The 21,421-nt window shown below is 51.5% G+C and overlaps 1 long non-coding RNA gene across 1 annotated transcript; it reads right to left on the bottom strand.

Annotated features, from left to right (window-relative positions):
- Positions 1–13,794: 13,794 nt before the first annotated feature.
- On the bottom strand, positions 13,795–21,204 carry LOC123808668. The gene is made up of 3 exons (XR_006783817.1): positions 21,095–21,204; positions 20,585–20,650; positions 13,795–14,459 (listed from the first exon to the last, which is right to left on the bottom strand). It is a non-coding gene; the product is annotated as an uncharacterized LOC123808668 (long non-coding RNA).
- Positions 21,205–21,421: the final 217 nt, after the last annotated feature.

Raw genomic sequence — 21,421 nt, 5'->3', positions numbered from 1 at the left:
CATTGATGGTGAAGCTGGTTTTACTTGGTTTGGGGTTCTACTTTGTAGGCCTGTCTCCTGTGTGGGCTGCAGGTTGACCGATGGCTGGCTAGCTCCCTTGGTGGATGGTGCTAGAAGTCTGCTGAGCTCAGAGAGGGTGGGGTGGAGGTTTATTGCAAAACAGCCTGTACTTACCTGGATTACCTGCCTGGTGTGCTGGTGGCTGACCAGGGGCCAGCCTTGCCCACCTGTGTGGAGGCAGGTTCTTCAGGGCTGCCAAAGCACAGGGCTTCTCTGCATAGCCTGGGGATGGCATTTGGGGTTTCAAAACGGTGGAGGAGAGACCTAGCACATGGCACACCAGCAAACATGGATTTGGGTGAGGGATGTGGCTGCTTCCAGGCTCGTTTTCCCATGGGTAGTTGGCCTGAAGCCCTATCTTTGAACTACTTGGAGTGGATATGAAGAATTACAGGCTCAGAGAGGTGCACCTAGGGTGGTGAGGGGCTCAATCTCAGGGCCCCGGGGATGGGGGCGGTTTCACCTGGATCTGACTTGTGCTTATGCACTGGGAGGGCTGTTCAGGGGAAGTGGGTATTGAAAAGGCCAGCATAACAGGAAGTTGTCTTTAGGTCTCACTCCCTTAGTCTTTGTGATACCCTGATGCCAGGCAGAGTGGGGAAACTGTCACCTTTGGAAGGGTGCTGTCTCCTTGGCTAGAAGCAACCGAGCCAAGGCCAGATGCCCGCAGAGAGCAGATGTTTTGCTTGCCCGAGAGGATGGATCCTTCTGAAAACCCCAAGTCTGGTTCTTAGGAAGATTTCTTTTGGGGGAGTTGGAGATACACTATTTGAGGCTCGGCTGCCTTTGGTTCCTTGCATTCAGTAAGTTTTAGGGGGTAAGCTGAATTTCCAGCTTAACTCCACCTGGCCAAAGGCAGGCAGGTCTGCATTAGAAATTGGCTGGGTTGGGGCTGTCCTTGAGGCTGGGGAAGGCCTACCTTATGCACCCTGCCAACTCCTCCTTCCCAGGCCAGCAGGTCTCTGCTGGGGGTGGGGGGCAGAGATGTGAAGTAGAAAAAGGACAATTACCTCTCATGGGAAAGATGGGTGGAGGAAGAGGGAGAAAAAGCAGCCTTCTGGGACCTGACTGAACTCTGTCCCTTAAGGCAGAATGTGTGTGTGTGTGTGTTGGGTAGTGGTGGTGGTGGCAGTGGCATGTGATCTCCCTCTGAAAGCAAAAAAGACCTTTAATCGCTCACCTTGAGCTCTTTCCCTCAGGTGTAGATGGGCATATGGCAGACATCTAATTTCCTGGCTCCTGGCTGGGCTGAGGGGACTAAGCATACCCATACTGCCTGCCCAGACTTTCCTCCCTTGAGTCCGTGGGTGATGATGGAGGAGGCCCTGAAGGTTGGGGGCGGGGTGGTCTGTAAAGACAAGGGGAGGCTCCCTATGGTCTGGGGAAGCTCTCTGTTCCAAGGGAGCTTGGTTGCCCAAGAGCCTGATTTTTCTATCATCTAGATCTTAAATAGGCGATAGGTCCAAAGCTACTTGGGAAAGGAAATGGCAGAATTGTAGTCCCATTCTTCAACCAGGATGTTAGAAGACGGGAGGGCCTCCCTAGCCATCCTGTGCTCAGGCCGGCAGGGCATCAAGGGAGGTGTGAGCCCAGCTGGCAGGGGACCTCCATCCTCATCTGCAGTCTGGGGGGCATAGGGGCCATGCCGAGAGAGCTGGAGGCGAGGTCTATACAACGGGAAGTGGGGCAGGAAAGGCCAGGCCAGCCTCAGTCAGCCGACTTCCTGGGGCATGAGGCCTACTGCCCCATCTCCTTCCCAAGACCTTGGGGCATCTCCAGTTTGGGGGCCTGCACAAGGTCTGTCCTGGCTGGGCTGGGTCTCCCTGGCTGTCGGCCCTGCAACCCATGGACTGGCCCTTAGCTAACAGTCTTCTCTCAGAACAGCTCAAAGACGTGAGTTATTTTGGCCACTGGGCAATGACTTAACCTTTTTAGGCCCGGAAGCCTCATTTCAAAGAGGAAGGCTGGGAATCCGTTGTTCCTCAGTGGTGCGCTGGTGGAGGGGGGGCCTTTGAGAGAATGTAGGGGCAGACAAAAGCTGGGCTTTGCAGCCAGTTGGATCATGAAGCACCGGTTACCAAAGAGGCAGAAGGGCCAGGGCAGGAGGAAGTTCCCTTGGCACAGAGGAGGGAGGGGTGTTGAGGTCCTTCAACCAGGGTTCAAATCCCAGCTCCCTCTCTACCAGATTGTGCCTTAGGCAAATGACTCAACCTTGGATTTTCCATCGTTATTTCAAGCGGTTCAAGCGGTTCAAGCATTGATGGTGAGGATCACGTGGACATTAGCCATGACAGCTCTTCCTAAGTGCCAGCTAGTCTGAGAACTTCATGCGTGCTGACTGGTCACATGCTCACGGTAACCCCCATGGAGGAAGTTCTAAACTACCCCCATTTTACATATGGAGAAATTGGGGTGCAGAGTTCACTAACCTGTCACATAGCTGGAAGTGTCAGGATGTGAACCCAGGCAGGCTAGCTCCGTCATTGCATGTCACCACCATGTCACAGGCTGGCATACTGAACACATTTGGCACAGTCCCTAGCACATAGTAACTGCAAATTGACCTATGTTAGTTCCTGTCTCCCTTGGCCTTTTGTGGAGATTTTGCAGGGACACAAGAGGCAGCCAGTTGGATTAGATGACTCTGCACACACCCCCTCCACCGACTGTCATGATCTCATGTCCCACGAGGCCCTGGATTGGCGTGTTCAAAGGACAGGGCCTGGGAGCAGGGGGCAGGCTCCCTCCTTGGACTTTCCCCTTCTCTGCCCACAGCGGGGTGGCCTCGGTTAATGATCGACAGAAAAAGGTGCCCTGGGTGCCTGGGGAGTTGGCTCTGTGCCCTTCTCCCCCCGGGGTCTCCCTGCCCTGCATGTAGGCAGCCATTTAATCACGTCTGGCTGGACCGACTGGAACTCTACCTGAGTTCAGAGGGGGAGGGGGGTGGGGAGACTGGCCAGACTCCTTGCCACCTGCTTGCTGCCTTTCAGACAGCTCTTCTCAGGCTGGTCTGCTGGGCAGGAAGTAGAAATGCAGGGAGTTGGGAAATGGGGAAATCTCAGCCTTTTCTTGAGGTCAAGTCAACCCTGAGGGGCTCTGTGGTGACCACCCCTTGGGGGGTAAAGTTTGGGTTACAGAGAAAACTTCTAGCCCTAGGGCCTACAGTGCTTTCTGGATGAGTCCCAAAGGGTTACCTCTGAGTTAGCACTGTGGGGTATTCATGTGTGGGGAGCCAGGGCAAGGGCTGCCCACATGCCAGCCAGGTGCCCACCTCCTACCTGTGAGACTCAACTGCTGGTCAGGGGACGAGGATGCCTCTGCTGAATCTAGGCTGTTTGCAGCTGTATGACGTGTTGGCAAAGGCCAGGTCTCAAGGTACAGGGCTGTTTGTGACGATGTTACCTGTGCTGTCAGCTTGGTGCACAGTGAAAATAAATATTGGCAATGGCCAAAACTGAGGCAATTTTCTCACCACCTGGAGCCAGTCAGGTAGCTGCCCTCTGACTCCCAACTGTACTGCAGGGAGAGGAGCTCATGACCACACAGGACAGAGTTCATTTCTGCCCTGCCCCCGCGCCCTGTACTCCAGGGGGTGGGAGACTCTGCTGCCTGGGTATGCAGTGGATTTTGGTGTCAGGGACCTGGGTTTAAGTCCCTGCTCAGAGTCAACCTCACTCTCTGACCACAGGCTAAAAATTAGTAGGCAGCTCAGAGTCCCAGTTTCCTCATTTGCAAAATGGGATGATGGTGGTGATGACACCCAGTTCAATGGGTAAACTGTGGCATAGGCACACAATGGAATACTATACAGCTCTATAAAAGAATAAATGCCTTATATGCACAACAACATGGATGAATTGCAAAAACATAATGTTGAGTGAAAGAAACCTTCCACAAAAGAGCCCATGTTGTGAGTCCATTTATACGACGTTCATAAGCAGGTGAGACCAGTCTACATGGATGGAGATTTGATTAGAAGACAAAGTATAATGACATAAAAATGATTTGAGCTGCATGCTGAAGATTTATGCACTTTATTGCATATAAATTGCACTTCAAAAATAACAATGTTACAGAGTTATTGTGAGTGTTCAATAATACACATAAGAAAAAAAGAAAACTCAGTACCCGGTCCATTGCAGGCACTTATTATGGCTGGTTTTTATAATAGCAACAACCCGAGGACGGTGGTGCTCTTCCCTCCTCCTTTTTATAGATGGAGGGAGTGGGCTCAGGGCAGGTCAGTTGCCCAGGCGAAGTGGGATTTGAATCCCAGCAGATTAGCTCTCAAGCCTCCAGAGCTGCCCACTACCCAGAGTCACTCTTGGTGCATAGGCGTTGTTTCTTCAGAGAAGGTAAATAAGTAGTAATCCAGGCTCCAGCAAGCTGGCTAACTAATACATGTAATCATTCACATTAAAAAAGAATGTTCCTCTTTGTAGATGCAATATAAGTCCCCTGTAGCTAGTAGGTGCCTCTCACACTTTGTGTAGAGTAGGAGGAGGCCAAGCTGGGGCCAGGCTGGTTCTGAGGGGCTGGAGAGAAGAGAGCTTGGCTGGGTGGGTCAGCATCAGGGGGCCACCATCCTGGGAGTGGCCCATGTGGCCTGCCTGGCCTGGCCAATCTCTCTGTAAGGCTGATGGAGGCTGGCTCGGCCTGTCTTCCCTGACCCTGTGGCCCAAGGGTGCCTGGCAGCCTCATGTGGCTGTGATGACACTACTCCCTCCTTCTGTTCCATCTCATTATTTTGGGGAGTGTTTCTGGCAGCAGGGCTCTGGGAAACTGTTCTTGGATCCCGAGAGAGGGAGCTGCCCCTCCCAGCCAGTAGATCTGGCCTCCCCAAGGCCGTGGGTGCAGGCTCTTGCAGGGCTGACCTGCAGGTGCAATGTGGGGAGGCAGCAGCACCCCGTGCTCTGGGAAGGGCCCGAGGCTTGGGGTCAGGCACCAGGGCAGAATTTAAGGAGGTGCTCACTCTCGGGATTGTGCAAGTGAGTTCCTACTTAAATTCTGCACCCTGGCACCTCACTTGCCTCCCCCTTATTCCAGCCCCATTAAGCTGGCCTGGATTTGTGACTTTGCTGTGTGACCTTGCGCAAATCACTTGACCTCTCTGAGACTCATTTTTCTCCTCTAAGCAGGACTCAGGAAGCATATTCACCCTGCTCACCTCAAAGGGCTGGGTGAGGTTCAGATGAGATGGAGAGGAAGGGCCTTGGGAATGAAAAGACAGTGGGTAAAAGTGGTATTGGGAAGGTGGGAGCAGCTTGCAGTCCCTAGGGTGACAGATCCCCTCTTCTAGAGAAGGTTTAGTGCTGCAACCTGGAACACTAGGTTGCAGACTTAACATACATTCCAGGCAGGGGGGCTGAGCCCTCCTCGCATGGCCTCAATCGATAGCACCTATGAGACAGTACTATCGTTAGATCCACTGTACAGGTGGGAAACGTCAGGCTTAGGGAGAAGTCGCTACTCCCAACCTTGACTAAGCCAGGCCCCTGGTCTGTCTGACTTAACACTCAAGCTCTCGGCCCCCACACTTGACTTGGGTGGGATGTCAGACAATACTGGGGTCACTCAGCCGGTCTGGGTTCTGATAGTCACTGTGCCCTGGGGACCCAGAGTTAAGGCAGAAAATGCATTTCCTCCCAGCCCATCCCTCCCTGGGATGTTTCTGATCCACCCGGTTTCCCTTTCTGCAGCCCAGGGGTTTGGGGTGGTAAGTGGGGGGTGGCTTGCCTTACACCTCTTTTATAAATGGGGAAACTGAGGTACACTATGGCAATGGCAGCTGTAGTGGGCTCACCCTCAGGCGCAGCAGTTGCATAGGAAACCAAGGCCCTGCTTCAGCCGTGCGGCGGCGGGGCCAGTGGTGGACGACGGAACGGTTTACGGCTGACTCAGAGGGTTGCATCCTGCCGGAGGAGAGCTGGAGAAACCTGGGTAATGCGGCTGCTAGCCTTACTGTCCACCTGAAACTTGGGGCCTCGGGCCTGCTCTGGGAGGCATCAGTTGGTAGCTGGAGTTGGAGCTCCTGCTTTTCTGAGAGCTGCTGTCCAGAGTTATTGGAGGGCAATTCCAGCATTTTCCTTCCACCCAAGGAAGTCATTTATTCCTCTTAATCCCCGGGTCAGAGGGAGAAAAATGGTTCGTTCTCAAGTTCCAGCTGCAGCAGAGACCAGTGAGGGCCGAAGAGGGAGCACTGCCAATCAGCTACAGCCGCTGCTCAAATCCTCCCCAATTGCTCCAAGCTGGGGAGAGGAGGAGGGCTGAGGCTCTTCGCTCATTGGCTCAAGGAGGCCCGTGTCCTCAGACATCTTTCTTTCTGAGTTACTGACCCCTTTACTACCCGGCCCAGAGCGCCCTGAGGCATTGTGGGCCGACTTCCAGATTCAGGTAAAAGCGGAAATACTTTCGGCTTCTGTGTTGTCCTTGACTTCCTCTTTTCTGGCTGCATCCTACAGCTTTTGCCTTGGTTTGGGGCAGGACCTCTGTCTTTCTGCACAGAGGAGGACCCTTGAAGATTGGACAGTGCGTGTCACTCAGCCCTTTCAGTGCGTTGTCATATGTTTGGGAGATTTCTGGACGGCAGGGCCACATGAAAAAGGAGTTGGGGGCAGGGCTTTTTCTTCTTAAACATGCATTAAAAATCATGAGAGGATTGGAAGTTCATGCCAACATGCAAGCAAACCTGGGAGTTACACATTAGTGCAACTGCCCAACCCTGTCCAGCCTGGTCTGGGGGCTGGAGGGGACATGATGTGCTGATAGACCTGGGTGGTCACTTCTCCTTTCTGGGCTCCCATTCCCTTGTCTATGAAATGAGAAGGTTGGACCAGATGAGCTCTTGGTGCTATGATTTCATGAGTGTCCCAGAAAGCACGGAGCCAATTTTCCTAGGTCGTGCCAAACGATGGGGCCATGGGGCCAGTAGGTTGGGCCTGTAAATCCCTGACTCGAGTTCTAGATGGAAGGGAGTTAGTGTGTCCTGTTAATGATGTCAGGGGGCTCACAGGGGCAGGTCTGGAGCTCCAGAGTTTGGCTGTCTGAGCCTCCTTGAAGTGGTGGTTTGAAATGCTGTTATGAACTGGGGGTTGGATGAGAACATGCACGTCATCTCCTTGGTGTGTTGTGTTTTCCCCAAAACATCATTTTAAATTAAAACACTGAAACAACTGTCTTGTTTTAGGACTGTGCTTTGCATTTGACAGGCTCCTTAATGTCTGTGAGCTGACTGGTTTCTGCGATGCTCACTCAGAGGACGAGTTACTGAAGCTGGAAGTTTCGTGGAGGCGGATTTCAGCTGGGTCCAGGATGGAATGTTTTAGCAAGCTGAGCAGGCCATCAGAGGTAGTGAATTTCCTGTCAGAGGTAATTAACGTTCAAACCACCCCCATTCTCTCCCCCCCCCCCCACCCCAGTCAGGGACACTGCAGAGAGGTTCCCTGACACCCTATCCAGAGCAGCTCCCTCCTCCTCACTCTGTTGCACCATCTTGGTTTAGGATTTTAATACTTACCATTCTCTGAAAGTGTCCTGTCCATGAATTTTTTTACTCGCTGGTCATCGTCTCACCAAACTCGAAGGTGTATCTGAAGAAGCTGGGGCCTGGGCCCTTGTTCGCAGTTAGATCTCCAGTGCTTCCTCTCCTGGCACTTAGCAGACGCTCAGCAAACACTGAATGGACACAATTTTGCTATCTGTATAGCTATGTAGCTTTCCAGTTCTCAAGCCCATCGTCCTACGGGATTAGGACTGCAAGGGCCTGGCGGCAGGTGCTTGGAGGAGCCCTGGTGTCCGGAGGTTAGGGACAGCTGAGTGAGCCGGGACTCGGGTGTGCACAGTCTCTGTCGCTGGCTGTGTGTCCTTGGGGGAGTCTTGCTTCATCTGTGAAAGGAGAGAGCTGGATTGTTCTTAACTTCAAGGCTCTTCCCAGCGGGACTGCCTTGTGATTCAAACACCCTGTGTTTGCAGTTGCTCATCTGTGCTCAGACCGTTTGCTCCACTCTCTCTTATTGGGGGTTCTGGGCCTAGGAAAACAGAAGGAAAAAATTAAGCAGCCCTGGGAAATGAAGAGTAAATGCAACTGCAAATGGATTATTTTATACTGAGTAATGACGTGCAAGGGCTACAGCTAGAGCCCAAGAAAATAGACGATGGAATTAAATAATCGATAGGTTAACGATGAGTCATTGAACCCAGGAAAACGTGAACAATTAAGGACATTTTCCCCCGATATAGTTTTATCACCTAATAGTGCACTCAGTCTCAATGTACCTAATATTCTCTGGTTTTAAATATACTTTATAAATGGAGATGGTTTATACAGCCTTTGTTCTCTCTGACCCCTCTAGGAGGTGGCCAGTGAGCTGAGAGGATTCCGTTTTACTGGCGAGAAAATTAAAAACAAGCTCCATTAGAATAGCCCCCACTACAGGATGGCACGGTGGCAGGCATGCATTGGCATGGAAGGCGCAGAGATGGTTAATGAGTTTGATGTTAGATACATTCAGGACCGGCTCCTACATAGTCCTCTTTCTCGGTGTTCCTGGAAGAGATCTCTTCTGTATCTGGAGGCATTGCCTCCTATGGTAGCAACATGTTCAGCATTGCCTCTGTGATGGACCTGTCAGCATGCAGGTGTGCACAGGGCATTAGCAGAGTGTAAGCTGTGCTGTCTGGTTCAAAAAGACATAAAATGGGATCCCTGTTCATGAAGCTGACATGTTAGCTGGGGAGACAAGACATACACTAAGGAAACCACCCATTAACGAGACTGGATTTTGTACTTTGGTAGCTTTGTATGCTGATACAATAAAAGACTATCTGGAGATAATTAGAGGTTAGTTGCTTGTGGTACTTGGCTAATTGGGTGGTACAGTTGGTGCCAACAAGACAGAGGAGGGAGAGACTGGAGGGCCAGCGTCTGTATGGAGAGGGGCTTGCTTGAAGCACCATTGGCCTGGCTCTAGGGGGGGAGGGATTGAGTGTGAATGGTGCCCACTGGAGCTGTGTAGTGTGGCGGCTCTGTGTCACGAACAGCTCAGACTGCAACAGCGGAGATCGCAAGGTCACTGCCCAGGGACCCATAACAATGCACTGTGTTCTACCCACTATTTGTAAATATTCTGAGCCAACACTTAACACATCAAGAGATGTATTATAATAATCCATTTTTTTCTGGTATCTCTTGGAACATTGGGATATCTGGCCACGTAAGACTCATATCCTCCCTAGCATCCATCAAGGCATCAGTCGTGGGGTTGGTCGAAGTTGTGTCAGTGACTGTTAAGACATGGTTGCGCACTCCAGCCCGCCCCAGTCCCCACCACTCCCTACAAGTCCCCAGAACTGCTGAAACAATGATAGAGACATATTTCTCTATACTCATAGCTCTATCATGAATAAGAAAAATAAAAGGTCAAGAGGGCCGTGTGCGTGTTTTAAAGCAATCATGAAAAGCCTATTTCTTCGTAGAAGTGAAGAAAATGCAAATAAAGGGTAGTTATGTTGAAGGAACTTAGCCCACCAGCCTCATTCATGTACTTTTCTGCAGGGCCCGGTGCCAGGGGGGTAGTGGGAAACACGACAATAACAGACAATAACAGAGCATCTAACAGACACTCAGTAAACATCTTTGAATATGTGTGCTGGGCAGACATCCCCTGAGCCCTCGTGACCCAAGGCTGTGTTTGCTGAACTTGACCCTCTGAGTACCACATTCTGCCCGGGGCTCAGGTCAGGCCTTTTGCCAGATCTGGGCAGGTAAGAGGAACTGGCAGGGACAGGCCAGCTGGCTCAACACCTCTCTCTTCCAAGTCTGGCTCTCCCTCTTCTCTAAGTTTTTCCTCCTCCACCCACCGTCATACCCCAGACCATAAGATGAGGCACTTGGTACTTTGGAGAGCGAAGGAAAAGGCAACAACAGTTGACAAATTCAGAGATGGAGAAGTAGTTCTTCAAGCCACTGAAGCCCCGTGAGCAGACACCATCCTCGGGTGTCTGCTCTTGGGGAGGTTGGGGTAGGATTGTGGGTAGTATTGATGCGGCTGACTCCCGACTGGAGTGGGGCATGGGACACGCCGGTGTGGGGCTGACGGCAGCTCCGGTTCTGTGTGGAACCCCCATCTCAGTGCCCACAGGTCTTAGCTGCTTAGAAGTGAACCTGGAGCTGAGGGTTCAGGAACCCTGGAGCTGGAACCTGGTTTGAGTGCAAGTAAATCACCTGAGAGGTGACCCCAGGAAACACGGATAGGAGAGTGGGGGAGATGGGTCAGAGAAAGGGAGGCAGCCATAAAGGGTTTGATACCCCTTGATTCTGCTGGGACTGTCTGGAGCCAGTAAAGGTCACACAACTCAGAGACAGCACACCCAACGGGCGAGAGAGCTAGGATATTCACACACCACACCCTCAGTCATGGTTGGAGGACCACTTCGTACTTCTGGGCTGCTGTGAGGGTGAGCAAGTGGGCACTGGTGGCCAGAGAGAGGCCCCAGGCAGAGACACAGGTGCTGGCAACTGGCAATTGGACAGGCATGCACTGAATTGATGGGGGCAAGGGGACATGGGTGGGGAACCAACTGCATCTGGAGTCCCCCTTTGTCCATATAGGCCAAGCACCATGTCCCGTAGCAGTGAGCTTTTGCTACATCAGAGACCTCCCCAAAACCTAGTAGTTTAAAATAACAGCCATTTGTTTGGCTCCCAGTTTGGTGGGCGGGTACTTTGGGTCAAGCTTAGCTGGGTTGTCTAGCCCTCCCAGAGATTCCGTGAAGTGTGCAATATTCTTTCAGATGAATTTCTGTTTTGCTTGAACCATACTTTTTTTCTTTTAGAAACAAGTCTTTTTTTTTAAAATAATTTTTTAATTGATTGATTTAGAGAGAGAGAGTAAGGGAGACAGAGAGAAACACTGATTCATCGTTCCACTTATTTATGCACTCATCGGTTGATTCTTGTATGTGCCTTGATCAGGAATCGAACCTGCATCTTCAATGTATGGGGAGAATGCTCTAATCCACTGGCCCACCTGGCCATGGCTAAATCAGTCAGACTTTTTGTCTGTTATTTGGAGCTAAGAACCCTAACTTGTATGGTGGGGGGCATTCAGAAAGAAGGGGCGAGGTTACAGAAGGGAGAAACTGGGTCTCCTTCAGTAGTTTGCCTGATGCTGGCCCCACCAAGAATTGTAAAGAAAATTGGGTAACTGTTTTTGAAAGCATGTCACAGTTTATTACTTGTTGTTTTTTCATAGAATTTCAGGAGATAACAGATTTGCCCTTTGAGAAGCCAGTTGGAAAACTAAGGGGTAACTGTCTGAGAGAAGGGCTGACTTGGAGGGATGTTGCGCCAGGCTTGTCGCGAAAATCCAAGTGTTCCCCAAGGTCTGGGGCTACAGAGCCCGACCTGGCAGAGACGAGCGAGCGAGACACCAGGTCGACCCTTCAGAGGGAGGTGGTCCTCCCACACGCAGGTGCTAGATTTCTGCCTGAAGAAAGGCTGCAAGTCTCCGGCCCATCGTTGTTTCCTGAAGGCGTGGGCTTGCCGAAAGATGGAGAACACCTTTGATATTGAGACATCAAGTCTGCGTGTGCCCTGACTGGTGTGGCTCAGCGGTTTGGGTGTCATCCTGCAAACCGAAAGCTCACCTGTTCTATTTTCCTGGATCGCGAGTCAGGCCCCCAGCGGGGGGCGTGCGAGACTCAGAGGATCGGTGTTTCTCTCGCATATCGCACATCGACGTTTTTCTCCCTCTTCTTTTTCCCCCTCTTTCTCCCCCTCTTTCTCCCTCCCCGGCAGAAAGAGAAGGAGCGAAACGTCGATGATTTTATTTATTTTTGGAGAGGAGAAGGGAGGAAGAAAGGGAGAGAAATATCAATGTATGGTTGCCTCTCGCGCGCCCCCCACTGGGGAACTGGCGCACAGTGCAAGCCTGTGACGGGACTGGGAATCAAACCAGCTACACTTTTTGTTCTCAGGCGGTCACGCAATCCGCTGAGCCACACCAGCCAGGGCTAAATAAATAAATCTTAAAAAAAAAAGAAAAAGAATAAGAAAAAGTCATCATGTCTGCAGCGATCTCAGTGCAAGTTCCTTTTTCCAACCCAGGCAGCAGAAACATTTTTGCAGTATCTCTACATGGGACCAGCTGGGTGTGAACTAAGCATGCAGATTTCCAATGTTCCCGGGTCAGGACAGATCTGTGTGAATGAGTGGCCCTCACCTGCAGTGCTCACTGTACACCTTGGAAGCCAAAGGGACCTTCTTTCTGGTTCTTGGTGCCATTGACTGGGGATCGCCAGATGCTCAACCATCCCATAGCTGTTGTGAACATTTGTATAGAAGCGCTTTGCCTTGAAGTGCTCTTATTGCCTTTGCTCCTCACCACAGTACCCATTTTATAGATGAAGAAGTGGGGCTCCTAGAGGTCCAATGATTTGCCCAAGGTTACAGAGGCAGTAAAGGGGGGAAACCAAGTCTTTTTAGTCCCAAACCCAATTCTCTCTCGTTTTTTTAAAACCTGAAATTCACTCAAATATTACATTGAAATGATTTAGAGATTTGCCCGTTGTCTTCCTACAAAATATCATACACTCGAGGAATTTTCCCAGCCACTTTTTTTTTAAGGCATCAACCCTGTGATGGTAAATTTTATGTGTCAATTTGACTGGGCTAAGGGCTGCGCAGAGAGCTGGTAAAAAACCCACACGTATGGAAACATTCACTTCCGGGTGTGTCTGCGAGGCTGTTTCCGGAAGAGACGAGCATTCGCATCGGCAGACTGAGGAAGGAAGATGGCTCTCACTAGGGCAGGTGGGCATCACCCAAACTCACTGAGGGCCTGGATAAAACAAACAGGCGGAGAAGGTGAGTCTGGTCTTTATTTGAGCTGGAATATCCATCTTCTCCTGCCCTCGGATATGGGTGCTCCTGGCTCTCAGGTCTTCAGACTCGAGATGGAATTTACCATTGTCTGCCCCGCTCGTCCCCCCCATTTCTCCCACCCCCACCCCAGGTCTGGACCTTTAGACCTGGATGGGGACTGGGGCTTCGCTGTCTCTCGGGCCTGCAGGTTTGGACTGAACTACAGCGCTGGCTTTCGTGGGCCCCATGTTTGCGATGGCAGATTGTGGGGCTTCTCAGCCTCCGTAGTTGCGGGAGCCAGTCCCTCACAGCAAGTCTCTTTCTCTTTGGATCCTATTGGTTCCTTCTCGGGATTGATTAGTCGGAACCCTAACACCAACCCCGATTCCCCTTCCCTCCGCTCTTCAACGAGGGGAAACTTGTCACCGCCTCCGTTCCTCATGGTGCTCCCCCGACAGGCTATGGCTGGAGCCTCAGCGCCGTTTCCGGCCCCCATCACCACCTCCGGGCGGTTGGTGCACGCTGGGGTGTCAGGGAACTTGGGAAGTCACCGGTCAACAGGCCCATCTTCCCCCACCCCCAACCCCGTATCAATTTTATTGGAAAAGATTTTGTGGGAGAAAAATACTGTAATATATAGCTACCTACTATACAGGAGAAGGTATACTTTGAAGACTGGTGTTTTTTCTTTCAATTTAATGGAAAGAAAATATATTTTTAAAAAGATTTTATTTATTTTTAGAGGGAGGAGGAGGGAGGGAGAAAGAGAGGGAGAGAAACATTGATGTGAGAGAGAAACATCCATTGATTGTCTCTTGTATGTGCCCCCCCGGGGACCGGACTCACAACTCAGGCATGTGCCCTGACTGGGAATTGAACCAGCAACCTTTCTCTTTGCCGGATGAAGCCCAACCAACTGAGCCACACCAGTTAGGACAATGCAAAGAAATCTTGCTTGCAACTGTTTCCAGACAACCCTGGGTCCCCTGGAGACGGCTCAGCCTCAGGGGCAGGCTGTGGGGGTTTGCTGAAATAGAACCCTCATTATCTGCTAGGCTCACTGGGTATCTATCATATGCCCCTGGACCATGTCCTGAGCCATTGTTTCTCTTGTGTATTGTTAGATGGCTTTTCTTGTTGACTCTGCTAGGTTATACCCTCCTTGAAGGTCTTGTAGTAATAACAGCAAGTACCTACTGCATGCCAGGAGCAGGGCTGGGACTAGGGTGCAGCAAGTAAGGCACCTAACACAACATTCAAGGAGGCGCCCCAGTGTCAGCCATGCACAGCTTGTCACCCTGAGAGAGGGTCCCTGGTGGGATTTTTGCTCCGCAGTCTCCTTGCTTACTTCATGTTGGTCCTGGCCTGGCTAGACTCTTTAAATGCATATTCTCCTGTAGTCCTCACGACAGCCTCGTTTTACAGATGGGGAGAATGTGAAGCCCGCGGTGGATGAGAACATGCCCGAGGCCCCACGGCTGGTTCCAGTACACAGATGGGTGATGCTGACGTTATCTCCTTCCGTTTTACCATGAACCTGAGAATTGGTCATGGGTGTTATCGAGTCAGTTATTACACACAGCCATTATTCAACAGTAAATTATGCAAAACTCATAATTAAATAAATTAAAAGCAAATGTAATAAATATCCCCAGCTCATCACTTCCTAAATCTGATTCCCCGGGATCAGGGTGGAATTCTGGCTTTGCCCCTCGCTGGCCCTGTGACTTCATGCTGTGATGTCTGCAGAGGGGCGGGGGCATCCTGTGAGGCATGGAGGGTTTGAAACCAGGCTCTCCAGGCTCAAGCCTGGCTCCACTCCTACTGTCTGTGTCAGTTTTCTTGTCAGTAAATTGGGAGCAACTTACGGAAAAGAAAATTGACCCTGATGGTAGCGCCTGTGGTAGCTCTCATGCTTTTTAAATTTTATTTAATCTTCACCTGAGGATATGTTTGGTGATTTTAGAGAGAGAAGAAGGGCAGTGGAGGAGTGAGAGAGTATGAGAGAGAAACATTGATTGGTTTCCTCCAGGACTATTTGCCTGCTCCCTACACGCCGCCCCCCCACTCTCCACTGGGGTCACACCCTTTCGGTGTACAGGGACAGGATGATGTTCCAACTCAGCCATCTGGCCAGGGCGCTCTCACTTGCTTTCGAACGTTTGCTCATTATGTGCCAAGCATCATGCTAAGTCACTTGCCTATATTTCCTGATTAATGTTCCAGCAACCCAGTGAGATAAGTATTGTTTTTCTCCCATTTTCAGATGGGAAAATAGCCTCAGCACAATGAAATGCCTTGCCTAAGTTCACACAGCTGGTAGGTGGCCAAGCTGGAGCCCTTCTGCGAATCCCCTGTACCTGGGACATGCGCAGCAACTCTTCATTGACAGGGGGGCCGCGGGGGTCCACCCAGGAAATGTCCTGGACCTCGGTTTCATTTTCCTGGCAGCTCCCAGGTCGACTGTCAGAAAGCTTGGAGCTCCTTAAACTTTTCAGTTAGTGGGGTCCAAAGCTGGCCAGGCCCTGAATAGGCAGGGGGCAGAATCCAGACCCTGCACCCAAGCCCTCTTGTGCTCCCAGCAAGGCCCATGCAGCTGTTGCTTTGGAGCAAAACCCTCCTCTCTGAAGGGCGGGAAGAAGCCAGCTCCTCCCCCTGCCAGGCGGAAGCCACTTCTTCCGGTCATTCTCCAGGGCGGATACACCATAGGAATCAGGCACTAAGGCCGCAAGGAAGAAAAACACCCGCTTCCCATGCTCCCGATTCTGGTGATGGAGAGCTCCAGGCCTGAGCAGCCTGTGACCTCTCCCTGCGTCTCAGAAGAAACAGGCTCCCCACTGGGGTGATGTGTTTTGTAGCCCACAGGTCCTGAAGGGTTAGACAAGAGAGGCTATTGCTTCAAGGCTGAGGAGACAGTGGGCCTGCAGGAGGGCGCTTGGCCTTGGGCACCAGCTAACCCTGGGTTTGAATCTTGCCTCTGCCTCTTACAAGCTGGGTGTGCTCAGTTAACTTATCCAGGCCTCAGCTTTTTCCACCTGAAAAATGGGAGAATATCCACTTTATGAACTCCTATGGAGTAATGGTTTCAAAATCAAAGAAATGTCTGTAAAGCATATGAGACGTAAATGGTGGAAGAAATGGAACACGTATTAAGTGAAGGCAAACCCACGGCAGCTGTATGACGGGCACCGTGCTCAGCAAGAGAGTCCACCGTCCACCAGGGGTGGACCTGAGTCCAGGGCTCTTTGTGCAGAGGCGGGGAAACAAACCAAGAGAGAAGGTGGTGTGATCATGGTGGGGGGAAAGAGCAGGGACCGTGAGACAGCTCCTAACTTTCCCTGAGCAAGTCATTGCTGAGACCTGCTATACGCCTGTGGGCATTATGGGGGATACAGCTGTGAGCACAATTCAGCCCTTTTTCCTCAGAAATAAAACCAATAGGCATGACAAGTTCAATGACAATACAACAAATAGAAGCCTTAGAGACCAAGGCACAAGAGCGAGGAGGATGGTACTTGACTGAGCAACAGGGAGGCACTTTGTTCAGACTGGAAGGGGAGCCCAGCTCAGGGGCTTCTGGAAAGGCCTGAGTTCTTCTCCATCTTATTTTAGCAAGGAGGAGGGGCAGAGGAGCCTGGGTCCCGCCTGCCTCCTGCTGTCCTAGCTGGTCTTCCTCTAGACCCCGCAGCAGGGCTGTGTCTACGCTGCTTGGGTCCTGTGGATTGAGTCAGGGGACCCTGGAGCAGGGAGCCACGTGAGGGCTTCTGGGACACTTCTTGTGGCATGACTCTGGGAAAACCACCAAACCTCCTGAGGTGTGCTGCTCCTCTCTGGGGTGGGGGCCACACACCCAACCCATTTTACAGAATTGCTGTGTGTTGGGGGGTGGTCAGATGAGATGGGGGAAGGTCTGCATGATGAGGAGTGAGTGGTAAGTGCTCAGTAAATGTTGGCGGTTTTGGTGGCTGTGGCAGGCCGGAGTGGAGGGGTTGGGCAAAGGACAGGAGGGTGACATCCATTTCCACCTGGCTTTTTCTGCGTTTCTCTCAGGAAGCCCGGCCCTGGGGTGATGAGCAGCCCCCAAGGCCAGGCTGGTGTGTCTCCCTTTGCGGTTCAGCCCTCCCAGCGGCACCCTCCCCACTCCTTTGCCTACATCAGCTGGGCTATTGGTCACGTTGGGTGGGTCACGTTGGCCACCAGCCACGACAGAACCACACTCCCTTCATAGCCTCCTCTGTCTGGGAGCTTAAACTCCCTGGGTTCTGGGACTGTGGGGCCGCCTCCCCCCACAACCTGGCCATGTTTTCACTGCTGGCCATCCTTGCTAACCCAGAGCATTCAGGTCCTCGCTCCAGCAGAATCCCTAGCACCTCCCGCCCCTGTGCTGCTGTGGTGCTTCATTAAAGCGTCCGTCACTCACAGAGACCAGAGGCTGATATCGGATGACTGGCCCGGGCCATTCGCTCGGTCCTTTCCCGAAAGGCCCCTCTGGGCTGATTTTCTCGGCTCTCAGCGACATCAGTGCTCCTCGACCGCCTGTCTAATCTGGGCCACTGAGGGTCATTGCACTGAGGCTGGTGACCAGCTGTTCTCCATCTCCTGGGGACAAACAGGGGCTCAGGCCGCAGTGAAGAGCCGTGTGTGAGGGGGACCAGTGGGAACCGGCCTGTTGGGTTGTTGGGCTGCAGTGAGAGTGCTGGCCCTGGAGACCTTCCACAAACAGGATAGAGTTTCATCTCTCTGGAATGTGTCAGGGCAGCAGGGCCTACCCTTCCCTCCCTGCCCAGATGAAATGCATCCTCCATGAAGATCTGGGCTCCACTTTGCAGCTCCCAGAGCTCCGGGGCACACAGAACACCAAGCACCACTCAAAGCCTCGTCATCCTTGAACCATAGCTTTCTCCAGGTACGTGTTTCTTGAACTCCCTTGAAGGTCCAGGGACCACATTCCACTGGTATCCACATGCCACAGCCCTGGCCACTTATTAAGCATCTCCTGAGGCTTTATTACAGTTACGGGCCTGCTACTCAGAGCTGAGCAGGGAGAATGAGTCCCAGGACTGGTAGGTTTGGAAGAGCTGTGAAAGGCCTGGAGTTTGGGGTGTTACTTAAGGAAAGGGGCTCCACAGTGGTGCAGGGCAGTGGGGCTCAGAACTGCGAACAGCCAGAGAACGCAGAGGCCTGGGGAGAAAAGACAGGTAGAGAGAGAGGTGCTGGGACAAGGAACAACCATCTCGAAGTCCCCCACGTGGATCAGACCAGGCAGGCCTCTGCTGGATGGGAGGGGGTGTGGGGGAAGCATTGAAGGAGTTGCGGCTTTGAAAGAGATGGGGACTTGAGTGGGCAGAACCAAAGGACGAGCACCCTGGCTGGCAGGGGCATGGGGGAGACGAGGCATTCGAAATGCCACAGACCAACCCCAGGGTTTACTGGGGATGTGGCCAGGTCCTGCGTCCCTCAGGAGAAATCGAGTTTTGGGGTTGACAGGGAGTGAGGAATGATCAACCAGGACAATCCTCTATGTTTGTGTGGTTCGTGGTTTACAAAGGGCTTTCTCATGTATTAGCTCATGAGCTGGGTGAGGATTGAGGAATTTCAGCTGCCTCCACCCCATATATTCTCAGGAGGGCTTAACCTTGACCCTCTCATCTCTCCCCTCCCTGCTTCTGGGACCAAAGACTTTTATCAGGCTCTGCTGTGGTAGGCAGGTTTGTAGCAGGGTGGTGGGAGGGGGTAAGGCTCTGGAAGCATGCTTCTTCCAGCAGCCCCTTTACTATCCCTTAATTCTGCCCCCTTCTCCTCCCCAGAGATGTGTCCCCACACCTGGCTTGCCTGGGTTCCCTGGAAGGCAAGGAGGGTAGAACCCATCTTCGTGTGTCTCCCAGAGGGGAGAAGCTCTGGGCTAAGAGGGGGAATGGAACTCCTGGACCTTGCTGACATCTCAGTAACCCCTGCTGCTGCTTTCCTCACCCGTCCTGCTGACTCGGTCCACCCATGGCTTTCCGTCTTGCCCTGCCAGTGCTCTGCGGGTCTGCCAGCCATGTGAGGCAAAGGTCAGTACCTGTCTCCCACACTGACTCAGGCCTAGCCTCCTTCTTGCCAAATGGCACAGACGGCAACCCCAACCCTGGCCTGGATAAATGCCCCAAATTTCCCCACAAGCACACCAATCTTTCCAACCTGAGGATTCTAGCCTTTGGACACTAAGCCAACACTTGCAGCCTGCCCCGGAGTGGTCGGGAAAGTAACAGAGTCAGAAGGAAGGTACGCAGAAGCCCAAAAGACAAATGTCATTGACAAGAAAACTGGGGCCTGTACTGAAGAACAAGAATGCTGGCCGCGGGGGGAAAACGGCTTCTCAAGTAGAAATGGGGGGAAGTGGGCTGACACGGAACACTCCGCACTTCGAGTGCGGGATGAGAAAGAGGGCAGTCCACTGGGCACCGGTGTGTGGGTAACGTCTGGCTACACGTAAGGCACAGATGAATTTGATACACATGCCTTTGAACTAATAAGACTGACACACGAGGACATGGATTACGCTTCATATAACCAGTGGACTCTGCTAGAATTTTTAGGTTAGGGTATATAAGTACGAGTTAGATGTTCCATCTATTAAAAAATGTGATGTGACAACCCAGCTCCACGAGACCTCGTCCTTTAAGAGTGGCAAAAGAAGGCATGGGGAGCTGTGAGTATAACCATCAAGCAGAATAAAGAATCTGGGAAGGCCTGTGTTGCACAGGAAGTGTGGTGGAGGGTCCATGCGATCTAGGGACACTTTAATGTCATCTGCTAGAAGTATTTTCCCGCGAGTCAGTGAGGAAATAAAAAAACATAGTCCTATTACTAGGACACACCTAATGTACAAAAACGAAGTCAGGGTGTGTGTGGCCATGCTGTGGCAGCTACCACATGATCTCGGAGGCTCACGATAACAAAGGTTATTTGTCGTTTGTGCCACATGTCTGTCGTGTGTTGGCTGTTGGTCTGTTCAGGGGTTTTCACTCTTGGGCTGATGGAGAGATGTTGGGGCTTTTTGATACGGGACACTGATGATTTTCCCTAGCTGAAGCAAAAGAGACTAACACGATGAATCGCTCACTGATCCTTAAAACTCTGTCTGGAAGGGACACCCGCCACTTCTGCTCACTTTTCATTGGCCAAAGCAAGTCATATGGCCAAGCCCAATCTCCTGTGGGAGGGGGAAGTAAAATCCTCCTCTACTGAATCATAATAAACTCTACCACACAGAGGTCTCCAAAGTCAGTTCTGCGTTAGGTCATACTGGGGTCCTCACTCCTCGTGAGAGGTAGTGCCCTCAGAATCCGGCTGAGGACGGCTGTTGAGGGGGAGTTATACCCCAGCCCCTAGAACATAAGCTTCACAAGGGACAGTTCTTGGTCTATTTTGTTCCAACTCCTGGTTGGAACTGGAGGTGGAGGACTCTAGTTTGCTGGTGTATCCTAATGGCCAAGAACAGGCTCTTCAACATATATTTGCTGCTGAATGAATTATAAATGGGTTTAAGATGCGATTTGACCATTCCTGTCTCAGCCAAGGAGTATCTGTGTTCTACCCTCTGGTATGTTTGGGTGAGGAGACAGACACACTCAGAGAACCCATAGCTCTCCCATGGAAGCAGATGAGTTGGGACTTTACCTTCTGCTTCGTGATGCTGTTTCTAGCTTGTTTTGGTCTATCCCAGGAGTCAGGAAACTTTTTTTTCTGTAGAGAGCAGATATTAAATATTTTAGGCTTCCCAGGCCATACTATATATTCTCTGTTGCAAGCACTCAAGTCTGTTGTAATGCAAAAGCAGCCATAAACAATGTGTGTAAATCTTCTGAGTCTGGCTATGTTCCAATAAAACTTTATTTACAAAGACAGGCAGTGGGCCGGATTTGGCTGGTGGGTTGTAGTTGGCCTATCCCTAGTCTAGCCACAGGGATGGCTTCTCAAGCTCTTGCTTTCTCCAGTATCACTTTCAGGACCATTGTAGGGTCATACACTTATCATTTCCCTTTCTCCTCCATGAAATGAAGGGCCACAATAGTGTAGTTCTGAGACCTCCCGTCATCTACTTTGAGTGTTTAAGGCTTTGGTTTATTTTTGTCCAGCGATTATGTAAATCCCTAAAGGTCCCTGACCTGGCCAGGGTTTAGGTCTCACCGTGCTATGGTAAATCCCAGGTGCTCTGCTCCACTGGTACCGTCGTCTGTCTTGCGTTTGGGTCATAAGTTGAGTCGCTGTTTGACTTCCCCAAGGGCGCCCTCCACTACTGTGGGGGGAAGACAAGGGCCTGTAGTTGATGAAGGGGGAGGAGCTCACCTCTCCCCTCACAGTTCAGTTGGCCTGAGAAGTACAGCATCTATTTTCTTAGGGATGTGGCTCAGATATTTTCATTTCATGGAACCTGATACCTCAGACTCACAGATTTTTTTCAGGCTGGAATGCCTCTGGTATAATATGACAGTCTGGAGAGGATTAGCCAGCCAC

Source organism: Phyllostomus hastatus, unplaced genomic scaffold (assembly GCF_019186645.2).
Source record: "Phyllostomus hastatus isolate PE091 unplaced genomic scaffold, TTU_PhHast_1.1 phas_scaffold_501, whole genome shotgun sequence".
NCBI classification, from domain to species: domain Eukaryota; kingdom Metazoa; phylum Chordata; class Mammalia; order Chiroptera; family Phyllostomidae; genus Phyllostomus; species Phyllostomus hastatus.
The sequence above is the reverse complement of the archived record's forward strand: the minus strand, read 5'-3'. Positions and strand labels throughout refer to the sequence as shown.